The 16,702-nt window shown below is 43.4% G+C and overlaps 1 protein-coding gene across 3 annotated transcripts in view; it reads left to right on the forward strand.

Moving 5' to 3' along the window:
• CHST11 (carbohydrate sulfotransferase 11) overlaps positions 1-16,702 on the forward strand; it is a 181,508-nt gene that overhangs the window by 49,202 nt on the left and 115,604 nt on the right. The window lies entirely within an intron of this gene.

The raw sequence follows: 16,702 nt of genomic DNA on the forward strand, positions 1-16,702 counted from the left end.
TGCCTGCGCTTTCCCTTAGGCCCCCCAAATTAAAATTTCTACTGCAGAAATGTAGTAAGTGCAGTAAACAATAACCGCTCTTGCTTCCTTTCATCCCAAAAATAAGGTTAACAAAGCCTGGGAAATTGGTTGAACCAGATGGTGAATGTTGAATTGCAGAAGCATGTGCAAAGCGGTGAGAGAGCCTTTTTTTTGAGAAATTAAACCTTTCCTGTGTAATGTTTTCCCTTGCTCTGAGCAGATAGTGGCTGCATGTCTTGTAGTTGTACTTTCAGTGCAGAACAGCAGCCTGTGGTGGTGTGTCCACTATTTCCTGAAAACTAGGGAGTAGCCCTCACTGAAAAACCGAAACAAATGTGAAATTAAGTTAATTGAGTGTGTGCATAACACCTGTGCTATTACCCACATTTAGCATGCTGACTTCTGCTTTCGTTCTTTGGGGGGAAAAAAAAAAAAGCAACCTAAAAAAGTGATTAGTCTGGCTTTGCTTGGCATTTGATTACTTCAGTAATAAATATTTATGTCCTTCTCCAATACACACGTATCATCTTTACATTGTATTAAGCGGCAAGACGATCAATATTTAATTTTATGCAAGCCCTAAGCAAAACATGCAGTTAATGAAGTTGACATTCTTGCCAGATAGCCGTTAGGGATTAGTGCTTGTATTTTAGCCAGCGTAATGAACTCGTATCTTGTAGACCTGATGAGTTTCTAACTATTTCCTGCAGTTTAAGCAGCTCTTTAAGATGGAGGGACATTGGTTATTATTTATCATTGTAAGATATATATTTTTTGAAACCGATGCAATGTGCGTTCTTCTGAAAATGGTGATTTTTCCAGAGGATGTATGCCACCTCCCATCCTCTTCCCTGACCCGTGGAAACGCCTGATGGATATTTCAAACAAAGTCCACCCAAATGCATAACAATGCCACTTATTAATACAAGTGGAACAGAGAGACTAAACCTTGGTGATCTTCAGGACAGGTTTTAATCCGTCAATAGACTCCACCTAATCCCCCTCGCCGTAATTCTGGCGGGTGAGCCGACCTTCTGTGTTTACTTTGTCCTGTCCCGAGGTGAGCATGGCGCTGCCCACCGGCAGAGATCAGGGCGGGCGCAGCGCCGGCGGGGACCCGCTGTGCTCCCTGTCCTCCGCACCCAACAGCCCGAGCCTGCGGCCGGGGGAGAGGGGTCTCACTGTCGGTGCGGGTCCTCTGTGAGGTGCGAGGCCTCCAGATCTGCGGTGGAGGTTTCTGCTGTTCGGCCAGCCAGCCCCTTGCATGCGCGAAGGGGGTTCCCAGAAACCAGAGATGCTGAATTGCACGAGCTGGAGATCATTTGGTATCTTGCAGAAGCCCTTTGCCTCCCCTCCTTGCATTATTCATGTCGGATAATGAAGAAGTCAGTGTTGGAGAGGTCAGAAGTGCAAAAGAGCTTGATGTAAGGACTGGAGAAAGATCAAAAGATGGAAAGAACTGAAATAACATGACAGCTATAGGAGCTGTAAAGGAAAGGTGGTTGAGCTTCTGAAGTGTGATGAGGGAGGACGTATGCTCTGTGTCCAGCGGGGCAGGAGGGCTTGATAACCTGTTTTTGCTTTTCTCTTCGTATGAAAAGTACATCAGAAATGAGCTTGACTTGCTGTAGTTCTTGGTGTGGCTAGATGCAGTTTATTACTAAGAATCTGTATCTATAATCACTGGCAATTTACGGAAAGAAAAAAGCTTTCACCCTAGTTCAGCCATCCAGGCCGGAAAAACAAGGTCCGTTTTAGTGAAATTCCAGGTGTGACAAGCTGAAACTGCTTCCTTACTTAGCATGATATTTCTCATAGATAAAACATTGTAGTATTTTTAAGATTACCTTTCTTCGAACATGCACATCAGAGCTAAGCTGCAGCTGTGTCATGTGCTAATGCCTGAAGGGTGTGAGCGATGCTGCACAGCCAGGTTCTGCAAGGTTTCCTTTAATCTGCAAAGAATGATCTGAAAAAGTTAACAAAATGGTAAATAAAGCTGACCTGGAGGCTGTAACTTACTTGGATATTCAAAATGGAAGCCTCTCTTAAAAGAAGCTATTCTGAAAAATGAATAACCACAGAGGAAGAAGGCAAGTTAGCTGGAAACCAGGAATTCGTTTTGTGATAAGCAGAGTAGAGAGTCACTGTGATCATGGAGTAAGTTCTGGAGATGTTAAGTGTGCTATTGCAGGTGGGTAATCCAAGGCCAGGACTGATACAACCGGATCTGAGGGAGATCTGAAAAGATCTCTCTGAAAGTGACGTTAATATATGGCTGAGCCAGAGCGTGTAATGAATTAGCATATGCATGGTGTGCAGGGAATTTTTATTCTGGAAGTAGAAGAGCCAGAGATCTTGACGAGAAAGAGGGGGGGAAAAAAAAAATCCATTCTTCAGTCTGACCAGTCAGATTGCTTCTGCCAAAGTGAAATTTAAATACTATATGAAAGAAGTTGTTTGAAGTCAAAACTATAGGAGGTCTGGCTGGTGTTTTCCTCACAGCGAGTTCCCTAGTTAAATATCTAAACCGTAGCTTGATTATGGTAATGATATGATCACCACTAACACAGCATTGGTGCAGACTGAGGTAATAACCCTAGCTGAAGTTCGCGACTTGAAAGACCGTGGTGGGTGTTAGGAAGTAAGTTTCTCTTTTGTGTTCAGGCCAGCACCAGGTGTTTAATTGGATACTTCTACTTTCTGCAGAAACATAGATGGGGCCACAGTGAGTTGCAAGATACCCAGTTAGATGGGCCAGTTATCTTTTATGGCAAATTTTATATTCCTATACAGAGTTTTGCATGTTTTGTGTATGCTTGTATAGGTTTCCTGCCCACATTATGGTATGGCAATGACGTGAGTCTGCATCTTCCACTTGTCTTTTTTCCATGTCAGAAAGCTTTCTTTCAAAGGCCTTTTAGATCTCTAGATCCTTTATTTCTCCTTTTTAGCTTCTGCCCTGATATATGCTATCAGGTTTCCCAGACTGCTCTGGCTTTGTATTCTGGCAGAGTTGCTCTGCATGTATCTGCCGCCTGTCCGTCTTTTCATCAGTGAATCCAGCCTGTGCTTCCTCCCATGTTTTGTCCCAACATGTCTTGTCATTCCTCCATAATGACAGTAGCTTTTTTTATGTTTCTTTTTACTTCTGGCTCCGCTCAGCGCTTGTGATCAAGCCAGTGTGAAAGCACTTGCCCCTTCTTTGATCCCAGTGTGTTCCCTGGAAGTGTCCTTATCTACCTTTGCTGCATGGGTTCTTAGTTCCTGTCCATTGTTTTGCTGCTGAAAGCCTCGTTCACCAGTTAAAAAAGTCCCAGATCACAGTTGTAGCTGTAGCTTGGCACATTAGCGAGCTGGTTTTTCTGTATCTATCGTTTTCCCTGCCTGCCCTCTACCTTCCTTGGTTCTGGCTGTTCAAGTCGAGAAAGGGATCTCATGTCGTGCCTCCCCAGGTCCTTATCACAGACTCCGCTGTAGCAGTCGAAGTTAAGAAGTATAGATTTGTAACCTGCAGTATTTTAAGTGGTGTAACTTTTAGTTTTTTAAAAATAAAGACCACTGTAGAGACTGCTTCTTTTGTTAGTACTTCTCATCTTTCCTGATCCCGTTCTTGGTGTTACTTGTATTTTCTTAAGGCATCTCTGTAGAACAGCTTAAGCTGGTTCAACTCGTGCTAAAGGCAGAATCCTGTATCTTTCCATTTCACAGCTTGTGTTATTTCAGTGGCAGGTTTTAACAAGGCAAATTAAATTAGAAAAATCAAGTATTTTAATCAGGGTAGTTTTTGTAATTTAGGTTTAGAAATGTGGTGAATAATTTAAAACCCCCAGATTTATGCTTACCATTTTCTGCTGTTAATTGTTTTACTTTTATTACATAGAGGAAGAAATGTCACTATTTTTCTGGTGATGCCCTGTATCGGGAGAGCAGATAGAACTCAACCCATTGAACATGTTTTTAAATGATATCCTAGTTTAAAGCTGTAGTCAGTTCCATTTCAGATCTTGTGTGTGTCCCTAGCTTGGTTGCATAGATGGCAGGAGAATGTGCTGCTAAAAAATGAAATTAATGTTTTTCACCTTTTTTTTTTGCCATAGATCTGGGAGGAATTAGTCCAAGATTCAGATTTGCTGTATATGAATTTGAATTGTAAGGATCCATTTCATCATACCTACAAAAATCTGGTTGTGTATAGCCTCTATTCAGCTTGCTTTTGACAGTACCTGTGGTCGTTGTGGCCCATATTAAATACAGCCACAGTGACCTAGCTCTCACTTCTTTGAGTCTTGGATCAAGACCCCATGTGGGCACAAGCCTAAACCCTTCCCCCCTGGGATGGAAGTGCAGCTACCTTGCAGCTCAGTCTTCAGTTTGACGGCAGGAGCAGGCTGCGATGTGGGGTGCTGGCTCCAGGCTGCATCCCAGATCCTTTCCTCTTCCCCCCCCCAAACCCAAGCCTGTCTGCCAGCAGGCTTCACCGTGCTGCCTGAACTATGTCCTGCCAGCTTCACCTCCGTGGTCTGTGGAGCTCCATCGTTTGCCTTGAGCAACTGTGAGATCTGCCTCGGCACAGAGGATTTTGCTCTAACACATTCTGCATTCACTTGTACACGTGCAACCATATCGATTCACCCTTGTTTGTGATCTCTGTCCTGTTAAAAAAATATGGTTTATGTTATCTGCGTGTGGTTGAGTTATCTAGGGAAGCTGTAGTTAGACATTTTACAACACATCCCTGGGAGGCTTTACTTCTGTCAGGTTTTGGGTGCTATTTTTGGGTCTTTGTGATATTTTCAATGGCTTCTCATTTACTGTGGGAATACTATTTTGAAATTAACTAGATGTTTCAGCAGTTTTGGGGATTTCCAAGAAAAGTTGTATTATCTTTTTTGGTATCATGTATCTTCCCTGCAATTGTGGTTTCATAGTCTTCCAATTTAATAACGTATGGACTTTATATAAGTTTTGGCTTTAGAAAAGTTACACATTTCAGCTGCTGACTGTAGTACATTGCTATCTTATATTAGTAATAATGAGTCAGTAACAATTTTGAGGGAATTGACATGACTAATGTTAAACTTAAATAGCTCAGGTTTTTTTTTTTGTTTTAAATATTTATGTTCTTATACGACTGCTGTGTTCTTTTGTCTCTTATGGGTTTGTCCAAAAAATTTAAGCACAATAACTTCTTGCTTACAGTAATAGAAGGTAACTGCAGGAGAGGTAGCAGCAGTCAGTGGTTGCTGTTTTAAATAGCATGCAGTTCTTTGTGTTAGATTTGGGAAAAGCAGATTTTTTTGCCTGGGTGACTAGAAAGCAAAGTCAGTATTTTCAGTTTTATAGAGGGCAGTTAGTGGGTTTTTATTTAGGAACCAAAATTCAGGGTGTTATTCTTTTTTTTACAGTTGTTAAGACTTTGGAACCGAATTCTCAGTTGCTTTAAATTCATGTAGTGTTGTCAAAGTCAGTGGATTTTCTGAGATTTGTACTTGCTGTAGATGTGGCTCTGTGTCTTTTGATAGCACTGGAAATCATTAAAAAGAACAAGGAAGAAGCCTTGCCTTTTCCCCCACAGATACCAGCACTTCTCTTTTCTCAGTTGGAAAGAAACCTCTGCTTGTTGGCTTCGCGTGCTAGCATGTGTGCACATTGAGTGATCTCAGACAGTTCCTTGCTTCTTCCAGCAGAGAGTTTAATCACCCTCCCAGGGTGGTACTTCATTGCTCTGTTTAATGAGTTGGTCAGGAGAGACTTAGCAAAGGAGCTAGTGGAAGAGTCCAGCGCTTGATTAGGTTAGTCGGTCAAGCTCTGCTCAATAAGAGGTTGATTAAATAAACTTTTATTATTCCCCAGCTTGCTGACCCCACACCGTCTTTTGCTCCTCACCCAGTGGGACAATGCATGACTTACAAAGAAATTCAGTGGGAAGGGCAAAGGAGTGGAAACCTACCAGGATCCACTACTTGTGCTGTGGTCTTGACTGGAAAGTCATGAGTTAGGGCAGGTTAAGAGGTTATTTCCAGGGTGAGCTTATGCAGTAGACACACATAGCCAACACTACTATGATAAAAGTAAAATACTTCTCATTGTGGTATGGCTTTGATATATCTATGTTGTATCAATGTGGCATCAATCTCGGCATCTGTATCCCTCATATGTGAGTCTGTAGGGTGGGCAAGAGGTTTAAAAATTAGTGTGTGTTTCTGTGAAAGGTTAAAACTCTTGAAAAGAGTTGTTTTACACAGGCCTTTTGGCTTGCAGCTGGTCCTTGTGAGAGGTTCAGCTGACGTGGCTGAGGGCTTTTCTCTCCCTGCAAATCAGCGGACGTTGCCTTTGTGGGCAGCGGGGACGGGAGGGAGCAGCTGGAGAAGCCAGGAGGACCCAGCAGGGAGAATTTGCTGGGAAGGGCCACTGCCTGCCCAGTGCGTCTGCTGCGCTGCGGGCAGCGCGTGCTCACGGCGTGTGTTGGGTGGGTGCACAGGGAAGGCTGCGTCTGACTCGTTCTCATCTGTTTCTCACCCAAACCGAAATGGTTCAGGAAGACCCAAGTTAGTGGGTAGTCCCTTGTGTTGAAGAGACAACGTCACACTGGTATTCAGGCTTTCCTGGTTGAAGACCTGTGCCGTAGCTCCACTTGATTCTCGTCATGCATGTTACTGATGTAATGGACATGGCCATAGTGCTTGCAGCATTTTGGTAGCTGGGATTTTAATGAAGTTTAGTTTTAGCTGAAAAAACACAAACACAACTCTCTCTTGAAATCCCATGATGTGGCAGTTGTCATCCAGTGACAGTGCCTTTCACCTTGCCTGTCTCTCTTTACGGGAAGCCTGCTGACCCATGGAGTCGTTGTGTAGGTATCGCTGGCAGTAATTTATCCTGTCACACATGCAGTAAGGAATTCATCATCAGAAATGCGGACTCTTACATATTTGTGAAGTGTCAGTTTGACAGAAGTACTGACAGCTGGCGTCCTTCCAGCAGGCCAGTAATTGCTTAACTGTGAAAAATGGCAGAAGATAGACAAATGTATTGGAAAAAAAAAAAAAAAAAGAATCTCTAAAATATAGAAGTGCTGCTAATGTGGTATAATTCATAACTGGTTGCTGTTACACAGAGTCACCTTCAAGAATTCAGGTCTATTCTCCTTTCTTCTGTGGCAAGTGATTTATTTGATGACACGTAGCTCAGCAAAGCTATCTGACTGAAATCAGATGGTTTCTTACTGTGGTCTTTGTCCACCTTCTCTTGCCCATATTTTGAGAGCAGGATGAGGCTGATGGGTCTAAATGCATTTTACAAATGCTTTTGTCAGGTTAGAGAAGAACAGATATTAAACATTCATTTATACTGAGGTTGAAGTGGGATTTTAAATATTTAAAGGAGTAATTTATGTGAAGGGAATTCCTACCACTTCCTAAAATGATCATTTCTCATAATTTGGGTTTGGATATCCATATTCAATTAATCTAAAATCTCTATTGTTTTAGTCTTGCTCCCTTCCCGTTAGCTCTTTATATTAATATGTATTCTCAATATATGCCAGCAGGCCTGTATTTTAAGCTAATTATGATTGTCATTCTTATCATACTTGATTACTTTTTCCCAAGGACAGAAATTGTTGGGCAAGTGGCATGGGGGGTGGAAATCGGAGCTCTGAGCCAACAAATGTAACGATGACAGAACTGGGACACATTACCTGAGCACTAAAATGATTCAGACCACTTGCAGATGAATTGTTTCCCTTGTTAATTTCTGCAAACGTGGTCTGGAGGTTAAAGGAATTGATCTTCAGATCGAGAGGTCTCTGTTTTATTTCCAGCTCCGTCACCAGTTTGCTTTCTGACCTTCAGCAAGTCGTGACTGCATCAATATACTTGCATTGATTTTCAACTCATATGCATGATGTGAAGCGAGTACTTCAGTATACTGCTGAATTTGGGCTGAATTGATACCCCCAAGGTTACACGGGAAGACTGCGAGGGAACCAAAAGTAGAGTCCAGAAGTAAACTCCAGTAGGAGGTATAAACTGTGGGGCACCTTCTCTTCCTGGGCAAGAATTTTGACCCAAGGCTCAAGCCCATTGACTTTGAGTAGTGTATGTTCAGATTTAAGAACAGGGCACAAAGTATATGATGATCATGTGGAGGAAAACTGCAATAGGATTAGACACTTCTCAAAGTGGATTGGTTATCTCTTGCTAAATAAGTAAGAGCTGTTCTACAGGAATTTTAAATGCAGATAAATAATAATGTAGAGATGGATTTTTTTCAGTAGGGAATCTAAAGTCTGAGTATTTTTTGCTGAAGATATTCTTGAATGCTCAATTTCAGCTGTGGTATGTTTTATCATCAGCTGTATTCTTTTGCTTTTAAATACTGGCTATTTTGCAGCTTAGTAACTCAAATTCTTTGGGCCAAGAGTAAGAGTTGTTGAAGTCACTCACAGTGGAAGGAAGGAAGGTGAGAGGTAGGTAGTGCTGAGTAACATGAGTAGTTGTTTGGTGTATAAATTTGAGAAAGATGATAGATTTGCTGCTCTTGCTGCTACCTGAAAAAAAGTCTGTGGGTTTTCTCTTTGCTTCAAAGTGAAATTGAGATTTTACGCATGGAAAATTAATCCTGTCTACCGGTGACTAGTTTGCTTCTGTCTTCCATGTGGATATAGTCTGCAGTAGCATCTTTTACCCTAGTGACATTGTTCACTTCATTCTGTGTCTCCCCCCATGTTCTTTTGGCCCAGCTCCAGGCCTTTGCTCTAATGGGGGTATTTTTATCCCTGTTTCTGAGAGCAGACTAATTCATGTTTGCAGAGGTGATGACGCAGTGTGAGAGGTGTGGTACCAGTGGTCCTGGCTCGCCTCATCCCACCCGGCAGAGCCTCCTGGATTTGCTGCTCTCCCTTCCCAACCCCCCGTGCTTGCCGTGTGCGTGCCGTGACTTTTCCGTGCCCGCTGCAGGATCTGGAAAGTCCAGCTGGGCCTGATGCCGGCCGGGTGGGAGCTGTCATCGCTGCACGGAAGGTGGCAGTGCGGTTGGCCCGTGGCCGCTCTCCCCTTGCCTCGGAGCCCTCCGTCGCTCTCTGCTTTCCCCAAGGAGGGCTCTGCAGCGTGCGTGGTGGGAGGGGGAGCCAGCTGGGTGTCTGTGGGGCCCGTGCCTCTGTGCCCTCACGCGTGGGGCTAGGGTTGGCGGGCTGTGTGTGCCCGCGGGGGAGCAGCAGGGCTCCCCTGCCTGCCTCCCTTCAGCCGGGCCCTCCGCCTCGCCGCGGAGCACGGGCGGCAGCTTGCACCGGGGTAGGCGGATGGTTCCTAAAGTACTGGGCTTTTATCTTTATCCAGTGTAGCCAAGGCATTGGTAGTATAACTCAAGAGAACAACCTAATAATAAACCCATGCTTGCATTCAAAAATCTGGGCTGAGTGTCCCTGCTTGGCAGTTTCTTCTTGCTGCTGCTCTCTCTTTTGAAGCGGTTTGGATAGACACGGGTTGGCCGTGCATTTGGCTACAGTTAGCAGCGTGGTACCAGCCCGTATTTTAGGAAACGGCCATAATTCAGGAAAGCTGTTGTGTTCAGTGCTGGGTTGTGTACCTTGTATTTTGAATAACCTCCTGGGCGTGACTCTGTGTAAATTCAGTAACACTGGTGCCTGTGTGGTGTCAGCAGTGAGTTATAGAATCGGGTGAGAAAGTGGACAAATCTTTCCTGTAAACACTGTCATTGAAAAGAGAAAGGTAGTAGGATTTAGCTAGTGCTTTTTTTTTTTTTTTTTTTTTTTTTTAAGAAGCTTTCATTTTCTTGAAGCTTTTAATTTTTTGTTTTGCTTGTGCCAAGTAGATACAGCTTTTCATAAGTCTTATTTTTGCTCTGTCACTTTCTCCACATTTTCTTCAGTTCTTTAAAACTAACTTTTACTCCCTTGTGAAGGAGATAGGTCATGGGAAGGGGAAAGAGGTGATTTAGGGAGGAAGAAGTGTCTGTTCTTGCTGTGTTCTACACTTCTCAAGTCAAACAGTAATGCTGGTTGCTGCGATGTCATACTGTTAGAAATAAATTGCATCATTAGTGACCATTGTGGGTGGCCTGCAGTTCATCCCGCTCGTCTCTTCTCAGTGTGATTTGGGGAGTGAGATGTGTTTAACTGCTTGTTTGAGGTGTTAGTGCATGGACAGTGATTTCACCAAGTGACAAGCGGTGGGGCTGGCTGTCACCCTGCTCACAGTTGGCTTGATGCCTGGCCTTGATGACTGCTTGTGATGGCTACTTTTTTTCTGGGAAGCTGAGAGTATTCTTTTGGCTTTTATCATTCCTGTCTTGCATATTGTACTTGATGTGGCCAGTAAAAGACCTTTTGTGTTTCAGACATTTCCCCCCCTCTTTAATCCTGCTGTAAACTCTGCTGTGAGGAGAAGTGGCATTGTTGGAAGGGAGCTGCTCTTCCCATGTTGTGTCTGGATGGTGGGGAAGAAAAATGCTGTTTGGGTTTGGGAGAACCATTTTGGTCACTCACTTCTCAATATTAAAGTCTATATGAGTATCTTAATCTCTAGTTAAAAGGGAGGGAAGAAGACTGTGTTTTGTTTTGTCTGTGGTGAACAAGCAGATGCTATTTGAAAAACATGGGAGAAAGGAAATGAAGTCTTGTGGTTTCTTCCTTCGGTGTTGTCCTTGTAATAAAAATCCATGATGTAGCTAGTTGACTTTTTGATTAGACAAATCGTGTTGGGAAACCCCTGGTGCTGGAAACCCTTAGTCATGTGCATAGCTTAACTCTGTGTTTTGGCTGTAGGAAGAGCTAACAGATGAAGGAGAGAAACCCTTATGCTTGTCTGGGACTCGTGCTTGTGTTTTGTTTCCCCTTTTATCTCCCTGCCCTGTGTGTTTTATTTGGGGCTGACTTGAGGACAGGAATGACTTGACAGCCAGCTATTTTTTGGGATGAGCCTCAACCTGCCCCCAACCCTGAACACCATCTGGAGGGAGACTGGAAGATTCAGCTCCCACCTGGCCACGAGGAGACTTCTCTGAGGCTTCTTTGCGTGGAATGGGGTGGGAATGGTATTCCATGCAAAGAAGCCTTGATGCAAAGAACCAGCTCCAGTAGGGACTTTTGGAAGCAAAACAGGTCTGGAAAGAGGTGGTTGATGTGTTGTCCAGCTGGAGGCTGGTGTTTAGCAGCAGCTGTCATGGGGGTGGTATCTGGAAAGCTGGATTATGCCATCAGGATGTTTTGAAGAAAGCCACAAGTGGAAGCTTGTGAAGGAGCTCACACCAAATCCCCAAGCACATATTATTCCTAAGAGCTTGAACTTTAGCCTAAGACAGTTTATTTGAATTCCAGTACGTAATACCATTACTAGTATGGCAAGAAGACAGCAAAGAGAGCCTTCTATTTAAAAGGACGTTCCTCAGTGAGGCAGGAATTAAATGAGGTCCTCAGTGTTGGGGCTGGGGTGGGCTGTTGGGGGGCATAGACATTAGGGCTGTTGTCCTCCCTTTGAAGGGAAGTAGCACAGCTATAACAGAAACAGTTAAATTGTCTTGACATTGTAAGCAGAGCATACAGCAAACCACCCTGTATTTTAATTTCCCCATAGGATAAGGAGGACACAAATGAACATCTGCGGAGCACGGAATTAATCCTGTTCATGTGGGAGGATCTAAATAAAATCACTGGTTACTTTCACCCTGCACTCTTTTTTTTGTACTGCAATTACCTCAGGGAGATTAGAAGCTCTGGTTTTTCAGGTTCACTCATATCCTCATCTACAGCCTTTCTATTCCTCGTTATTTTGTGGGCAATGCAAAACAACAACAACAAAAGAATATAGCTAACGTCTTGAGCAGCAAAATTAATAGATGGTAGTGGTTTGGATTTGTTTTTTTGAATACACATATTCAGCTCTCCTTTGAAATTAGCACAAATTCGGTGGTAGCCAGTATAGCAGATGCAGTTTCTGCAAGGTTAATGACAGTGGGATTGTCAAGTTGGGATCTTCTAATTTTCTTTTCTATTAAGGGTTCACATTTCAAGAAAACATTCATAGCTGAGGTAGAGGTAATAGGCAATCCTAATTTCTAGGGCTGTTTGTATTTGCCTGAAATCTTTGTTTTTCCAACACTTGATTTTAGCTGCAGCACAGCCTTGGTGGGAAGAGTAAATATCTTGTGCATCCTGTCATAAAGTAACATGTAAAGTCTTGAACTGTTTTCCATACTCACAGCCTTTAGTTGTTGGAGAATAAAGAATTGAAAGTGAGTGTGTAAAACGGAAAGGAGAAACTACTGTTTGTTGAGAAATGGAAAAGCCCTTGGCAGCATTGCTGCTGAACCTCTTTCTTGTCTGCTCGTGCCTTTGTCTGCCTGTGACAGTGCTCCCAACCTCGAACTCTGTCATCTTTTTTAAATGAGTTAACTGCAGGAAAAACAAAGCACCAAGTGAAAACTCTAAATAAAAGCAGGCATGCTTCCTGATCCCCCTGCACTGTAGCTCTTGTCCTTGTAATTTGCCTGCCTCACAAGCCACTTGTTTGTTATTTGATGTATTTTAGCTAATGTAGGGCCTCTGTGTAGACAGAGTCTGCTGGGAATAGAGGAGAGGAGAGCATGGAGTGACAGTCCTGAGCTGGGAATGGGGCACGGAGATGGTGGAAAAGAGTTGTCAGGCTCAGGGATGGGATTAAAACCCTGGAAACCTAGGGGGGCAAAATGGGAGAGGGCTCTTTTCTGATTCCTCTTGAGCAACTGAAGGCAAGTCCCCACGCCTTCAGCACCTCCTCTCCCCGCTGCCCCTTGCCACCTCCTCTGCCCACTTTGCCAGCCCTTGCTTGGGGTTGAGTGGGTCCCAGGTTCCTGGTGTGGTGGCCAGGTGTCCTGGGTTGAGTGAGTGGTGGGTTTTTTGGTGGCAGGGGAGGGGGCTATAGGGGTGGCCCCTGTGAGAAGCTTCTCAAAGCTCCCCCAGCTCCAAGTCAGCTCCACCTCTCCTCCAAAACTGAGCCCATCAGCTGCGCCTCTGCGGTGACGTGTTTAAGAAGGGACGTGGTGATGGGCAGTGGGACTGGTGAGGAGGAGTTGCTGCAGCTGCGTGAACACCAAGGTCAGTGGAGGAACGGAGGAAAGGAGGGGGGAGGTGTGCCGGAGCAGAGACCCCCCTGTATCCTGTGGGGAGACGGCAGGGCGGCCCCCCCTGCCACCGAAGCTGGCAGAAGCAGCAGCACTGCCTGCACCCCCCATTCCCTGCCCCTGCGCCCCTGGGGGAGGAGGTAGAGATATCGGGAGCAGAGCTGAGCCCGGGAAGAAGGGAGGGGTGGGGGAAGGTGTTCTCAAGATGTGGCAATGCTTCTCACTGTCCTACTCTGTTATGTGTTGTTAGTGTCTGTAATAAATGTATGTTCTTTTTTTCTTCCCCTAACGAGTCTGCCTTTTGCTCACGACCATAATGGGTGATCTGGTCCTATCTTGAATCCCAAGCCTGGCTCATTTGTCCCTTCTCATCGCTGGAAGAGAAGGGAGGAGTGAGCGGCTGCGTGGTGTTGGGCTGCCGACCAGGCTGAAACCACAACACCAGGTTAGGGAGCAAGTTGGGTTTTTCCTTGGCTCACTGCTTTAGGAGTGCGGTGAGAGGGAGCTGGCTGGTGGTAGAAGACTAGAAGAGATGAGGGAAGAGAAATGGAAGCAGGGAATGAGCCTAAAAGATTGGCAGAGGTGTGTAGGGGCAGTAGCAGAGTGCCAAAGGGAATAGTTTCATGGAGTGAAAAAAGCAAAGGTCAGGGAGGAGAGGATAAAGATTTCAGAAAAACAGGATAGGTTTTGTCAGGAAAATATTATGTCAACAGCTTGATTAATAGAATAGTTGAAAAATGGTGCGTTCTGGAAAAAAAATGTTATTAAATGAGAGACAACTATTAGATGAAAAATTCACATTGCCATTTTCTCTTAATATTACTTAAGCTTTTGACCTGGAAACCCTGTAATGAAATAGATAGGAGCAACATACAGAGAATGGAAAGGAAAAACCAAAATAAACTGCCACTTAATTGTTGGATTTGAACATTAAAACATCATGCAGCATGTTACAACCCTTGAAAATGAAGTAATAACAAAATAAAAAACCAGCATCTGGTTGTGGGTGAAACACTGGTGTGCTATGTTGGCACCAATAATGCAGGTATATGTTGACTCATGTATGGATGTAATATAGGCACTCACATTGTACCTGCCTGAATAGGTCTGCATAGGCATGCAAATGGTATCCCTCCCAGCTGAATAAAATGCTTTGACTGCTTTGCCTGCTGAGGACTCAAGCAGTCGATCTCAGTAAATCTTCCTTTCACTGTAGATGGTTCAGATGTGATTCCCAGACACATAGAAGGACAGAGATCATTTTGAGTTCATGGAGCTAAGATGATTTGTTTCAGCTTGGGAAGGGGTAATATGTGATAACTCCTTACTGTAAATTTGAAATCAAATCAGTTTTTTTCACTTGTTGGTCTCTATTATTTAACACAGCTTTTATATATACCTCCTTGGTAATGACTGATTAATATTTAATGAAGACAAATGGAGTTTTCAGCATAGAATTTAAGGATTACCCTGAAAGCAACAGCCTTCAGAGATTGTTCCCTCTAGGTCAGTTCTATCTGCCATTCAACTCTGTGGTTTGAAAAAGCATCACTTAAACTGTAATTTTTATTCTGCTTTGTATTTTTAAACTGAAATTGTAAAATATTTTCAATTAAAATGCAGTTTCACTGTTTCAGCTTTCAAGAACTTGTGGTAAAATTAACCCACGCAGAGTTGAGAGCAAAGCAAGACTGTAGTACATCACAAAAGCCTCCTATGCAGCCTTGGAAGGCTAAAGACAGACAATCAACCTAAGCATTTTTCACAAATAAATGTTTTAAAATTAACTCTCCAAGCTGATGATCCTCTTTGTTTTAATGATACAATATTTGAATGTCAGAATTACTCCTATACAGGTGCATATGGGAATGAATAAAACAAAAGTTAAATTGGCAAGTGAATGCATATCAATCTGGCACACGTAATACTGATTTTAAAAATGTCTGACAGTTTGTAAAAATAGCAGTAACTGGGAAATCATCACTAAGCAGATACATTTCCCATGGGATCCTTGGGGGACCAGATTTTGGGCTGGCTGACGCTAGTTAAATATTCTAATTTATGATCCAGAACAAAATCTGGTCGTTTATTGATCAGGTTTACAGAGGATGCAAAAGTTAGAGCAAAGATAAATGGAGAGGAGGTAAACAGCAAATCATTAATACAGAGCTGTGAATACCTAGTGACTCAGGTGGCAGCAGATAGTGTGAATTCTAGTGAGGGTGAATGCGTAGAGGAATAAAAGCTAAGTGATGCTTACTGAGCTGAGGACCCTCTTTTGTTGAAAGGAAGGTCTGAGAAGGGTTTGAGGATGCTGCTTCATGGGCCTCAGGAGAGCTAATGCCACCCAGGCATGTGTAAGGGTGGAGTACGGGACCGGAGAGGGAGGTTATACTTGTGCATCGTACGGATCCCGCTGCAGCCTTTGCTGTGGTACTGTGTGATGTGGGGCACCCTGGTTTCAGAAAGTTGTGGTATTGTCCTTGAACGTGTTTAGAAGAAAGCATGAGAAGCGAGGAATTGCCTAGAAAACTTGCCACACAACGATGGAAAGTTAAGGGATGCCTTGATCACGATGTATAGGTTCCTGCATCGAGAAGAGAGCTATGGCCGAGAGGAGCAGACAGATGTACCCCATGTTCCAATGGCAGAAGGTCAGTCAATTCAGCTTAGCAAAAGGCTATGTTTGGAAAGGAGGATTTGACATCAAATCAGTTTCCCAAGGTGGATTTCCTGCTCCTGGAAAGTTTAGAAAGAAGATGAGTTATCTTTCTGAAAGATAAACTACATCTTAATTGGGCATTATTTTAGGGAAGTCTTCTGGAAAGGATGCTTTCCTTTTTTTACCTCTCTCTCCTGCTCTTTCTATTCCTCTCTGCATGAGACCGCTGAAGTGTGGGAACAGAATTCTTTTGCTGTGGAAAAACATTTAAGTCCATAGTTCTGCCTAGCAGTTTTGGTGCCTGTCTCCTTCAGAGTCATGCTATCAGCATGATCCTGTATTTTAGATACTTACTGGTCACCAGCTGCAACTGTACTAGAAATTTTACAATGCATTTGGCAAGCTATTAGTGACTGAAACCAAAACTTATTCTCATGCATGCTAATTATGAAATATTATTATCAATAAAGGTCAGATAGGTGTTCAGTGTTATGAAGCTTTGAAATAGTAAGAGATTCCTTCATTCCTGTTTATTCCAGAAGAAAGCTACTTGCATAGTGGCCTCATATATATTACTGTCCCATGCTTTGTAGCATGTCCATAATATTTGGAGGAAGAGTCCCAGTCAATTTAAGATTTTTAGTCTATACAGCATCCTATTTGGCAGTGATACCAGAAAATGTGTCATTTTCAACTGCTGCCTGGTTTGGTTCTCCTTTAAATGCTCTCATTGGAAATAAAATCACAGAAAGATCTTTCCTTATTCACTCCTTTTTCCTCTTGGATGTGGAGTTGGAGTGATTGGTCCATCCACTTGGGTATGTATGAGGCATGACTTGCATTTCCTCACTGTGGACAAAGTGCATCACAAGGTTTTAATGGAACTCATTGAAATGA

Source organism: Tyto alba, unplaced genomic scaffold, assembly GCF_018691265.1.
Source record: "Tyto alba isolate M040663 unplaced genomic scaffold, T.alba_DEE_v4.0 Super-Scaffold_2, whole genome shotgun sequence".
Lineage (NCBI taxonomy): Eukaryota > Metazoa > Chordata > Aves > Strigiformes > Tytonidae > Tyto > Tyto alba.